At 49.9% G+C, this 4,052-nt stretch overlaps 1 pseudogene; it reads right to left on the bottom strand.

Moving 5' to 3' along the window:
- Positions 1 to 507: 507 nt before the first annotated feature.
- LOC129510573 (tetraspanin-3-like) lies at positions 508 to 3,579 on the bottom strand (annotated as a pseudogene).
- Positions 3,580 to 4,052: the final 473 nt, after the last annotated feature.

The following is a 4,052-nucleotide window of genomic DNA, read 5'->3' as shown; positions in this document are numbered from 1 at the left end:
ATTTTGCTAGTCTACATGGGTACATTAATGCTAACAAGTTTAGACTCATGATGAATGGGCTCAATCATACAAAAACATACACACACTAATTGTTTTAAAACAGTAGTGCATACATTATACTCCTCCGAAAAGCCAGCTTTGATGAAAAACTGCTAGTTTCAAAGATCAGTCTGATTTTGAAGATGAACCAAGAGACACACTGTATGATTCTAAAATCCATTTTAGCAATTTTATGCAGTTGCTATCTTACTGAACTACAGTATATGTTTTTTTTTTTTTAAAAGGACACTGACAAGGGGCACCGTCTGGTGTTAACTTTCACTGCAGCTGGTTTCCTCCCTCTCCCCCCAAGCACCTTTGGCCCAGAGTTCTCCACCATGCAGACTGGAAGGGCCCAGAGATACTCCGGCAGCAGCCCCGTTACTGCAGGGACCTAACAGAGCAGGCCTAGGCCCTCTTTTGATTCTTCCACACTATGCAACCTGCAAATGGTTCTGAAATTAGAACATAAACTGCCATACTTAAGAACTTAGGAACACGGAGAGTCAGCTAGAACAGAGAAAAAGAAAGTCCTAGGTGGGCAGGGAAATAGGTGGGCATATGAAGAGCCAAGCTGCTTTGTCCAACACCCGTGTGCTTTAACTAGATGAACTCAGGCTGCCAATAGCATAGACCTGCTCAATTCACCTTCCAAATCAGAACAAGACTAAAAATCTGAGGCTTGCATCTTCTCCTATGCGTACGTTCCACCGGTGATGAGGAGCTCATAAGCAGGATCTTTACTCCTTCTGCGCAATACGATGCATGCGCATAACATGCCCAGCAGCTGAATAGCTGCAAATGCCAGCGCTGCCCAGATAACATGCATCATGATTTCCTGTAGCTTCTTTACAACTAGAGCCTCACATCCCTCGGCATAGAGGTTGGAGGGGTGGGCCAGGCTGCCATTACAGCTGCTGGCGGTCTCTCTGCAGCAGCTAAGAGGGACACTCTGGTTTTTGGTTTCTTTGAACCAGTCTGTATTTTCCCAGTCTGAATAGTTGTGAATTCCACAACAATGCAGCTGTGTCTGTACATAATCAACAGCCCGGCTAGCAGCATCAGGGTTGGTTCCATTGTAGGTCTTTTTTTTTTAATTTTTTTTTTTTAGTTTTTATTTATTTATGATAGTCAGAGAGAGAGAGAGAGAGAGAGAGAGAGAGAGAGAGAGGCAGAGACATAGGCAGAGGGAGAAGCAGGCTCCATGCACCGGGAGCCCGACGTGGGATTCGATCCCGGGTCTCCAGGATTGCGCCCTGGGCCAGAGGCAAGCGCCAAACCGCTGCGCCACCCAGGGATCCCTCCATTGTAGGTCTTATACACTTTCTGAATGCTGCGATCAACGTCATTTTCCACCTTTGCTCTGTAAACGTATCCCAAAACCACAACAACAACTTCTGTGACAAAAACCAAGAGTAGGATATGACAAACGTGGCAAGTCCAAGGCGGCTTTCTCGGATTGTGGCACAGCAGCCAATTAGGCCAATAATGAAAAGCAGGGCTCCTACAGCTATGATCACTACAGCAGGAATGAGAGTATGTGCATCTTCAAAGAAGTGGTCGTAGTCCTCGTAAGTGATAAAGACATAGGCTCCCACATAACATAAAATGCCCGGTGCCCCCCCAGAAGATGAGGTTGAGGAACACCGCACTGGCCCATGGTGCAGCCCCTGCCCCAGCTGCTTGTTTCTATTTACTTACTGGACACCCCCTCCCCCTTCCCAGGACGTAGGCCCCTCGAGGGTGGGTCTTTTGTCTGTTTTGCTGCCTATTGCATTCCCAGCGTCCGGAACGGTTTCTGGCACATAGTAGAAACTCAGGATATTTTAAGATTCATCTCGGGGTCAGGCACGTGCCCAACGACAACCCTCTGCCTCCATACACACCCCTGCCCTGGAGATCAGAGTTGCCCGGTTAGACGCGAGAGCTCACCTGGTCCCTGTGGCAGACGTTCCTAATCACTCAAAATCTGTTTCATCCTCTGTCTTCTCAGCAGAACCCCGGTTGTGTTTGGGGGCAGCAGCATGTTCCGCCCAGACAGGCACATGTGCATAAATGAGGAATCATCCTGCGCCCCAGCTTCCCCAGCTGGGGGGGGCCCTGTGGCAGGAGCACTGGTGGAGGAGCCAAGAAAGGCAGTTGCTGGCTGAGGCTTCCTGCAAGCTCTTCCCAAGGGAGTCCTGTCCACTGGCACCCCCCCCCCCCGCCGTGCTGCCTCTGCCCTTCTTCCTGCCTAGCATGTGAATGGGACCCAGAGGTAGCACGAGCTGACCCGGGGTGGGCGCCCGGCATCTGAGGGCATCACGGAGCCACCGTGCTACCTCTGGCCTTCCAGGCATATGAGGAAAACCGAATCCTGGACGTTTCGAGCCCCTGCCTCATTGTGTTTGCTGGGACTTGCCACGGAGTGCCACCCTCCTCAAACTTCTGAAGTCAAAATTGTGCCTCCCCCCTTTCCTCTCCTTCAAATCTGGGCCTCGCCATCCACTTGTGGGAGAGTCAGATGTGCTTGGCGCTCACCCGGCCAACTGCGTGGTAGCTCGTGGCTTGTTTAGCAGCCCAGTGGGTCGGGGCAGGACAAGTACCACGGACAAGAGACTGAAAGGCCAGTCGTGTTTTCCTGTGCAGGCCTAGAAAATGTTGGGTTCCCCTGAATTTCTCTAGTGGGGGCTGGGAGCGGGGGACGTCCCAGAGAGAGTGGAAAGAGGGAATGAGATATTTCCCAAATGTGGAGGAGATGAGAGGAGTCCTTTGGTCTATGAGCTAGGAATAAAATGCAGAGATATAATAAGTGTTCCCCGAATCAATCAGAATTGTCCCAGGGAGATTTTCGAAAAATGTAGATTTGAAGTCTCTAACTTAGTATTACACAAAACAGCAATTACCAAGATAGGTCCCTTACATTCCACGTTTGAGAAAGCTCCTTAGTTCCACTGAGTCACACCTTGGCTGGGAACCACCGCTTGAGTGGTTTCACGATACAAAATCCATTACACGTTTAGTTGCGTCCAACAACCTCCCCCGCCCCCCGGCAAATTCATATGTTGAAGGTCTAACTCCTAATGTCAGTGTATTTGGAGATAGAACCTACAAGGAGAGGGATCCCTGGGTGGCGCAGCGGTTTGGCGCCTGCCTTTGGCCCAGGGCGTGATCCTGGAGACCCGGGATTGAAACCCATGTCGGGCTCCAGTGCATGGAGCCTGCTTCTCCCTCTGCCTGTGTCTCTGCCTCTCTCTCTGTGTGACTATCATAAAATAATAAAAATAATAAAAAAATTTTAAAAAAAGAACCTAGAAGGAGGTATGTTAGGTCATAGGGTAGGTTCCTAATCCAATAGGACTGGCACACTTTCAGGGTGTGTGTGGGTACGTACACGCACACATGCGCCCCATGTGAAGACACAGCGAGAAGGCAGCTGTCTGCAAGCCAAGAGGAGGACCCTTATCAGAACCAACCTTTCTGGCACGGTGGACTCTCAAACTGAGAAAACGGGCTTCTGCGGTTCCAGCCCCCCAGTCTATGGCGTTTAGTTACAGCCATCGTAGGTGGCGACTACAAAGCCTCTGAGGAAGGGTGGTGACCACTCTGCTAATTTTACTTCCCATTGCTCCCCATGTTCTGTCAAGAGTCCTACTGGTTCCCTGAAAGACCCTCCTCACTCTCACCCTTATACTTGCCTCCCTCCATTTGGAACCCAAATTGCTAAATATTTACTGAGTATCTAATTCAGTGGCAGGTGCTCAGAGGGAATTTCAGGCTATATAAACCAGTGTGTTTGCCCTTCAAACTATCTGGAAGCATCGGAGATAAAATAAATACAAGAGAATGATTTTTCCCATGCTTAACCCTTTCAAGGATTTCCCACTGATCTCGGGATTAAGACGAAAATCTTCAGTACAGCCGGCGAGGCCCTGCAAGGTCTTGCCCCTCTCTGGCTCTCTTGCTACCATCCAGCCATACCAACCTCCTCTCTGCTTCCCGAACACACCTGCTTCCTCCCTCCTGGAGTGTTC

This window comes from Nyctereutes procyonoides, unplaced genomic scaffold (assembly GCF_905146905.1).
Source record: "Nyctereutes procyonoides isolate TBG_1078 unplaced genomic scaffold, NYPRO_anot_genome, whole genome shotgun sequence".
NCBI lineage: Eukaryota > Metazoa > Chordata > Mammalia > Carnivora > Canidae > Nyctereutes > Nyctereutes procyonoides.
The sequence above is the reverse complement of the archived record's forward strand: the minus strand, read 5'-3'. Positions and strand labels throughout refer to the sequence as shown.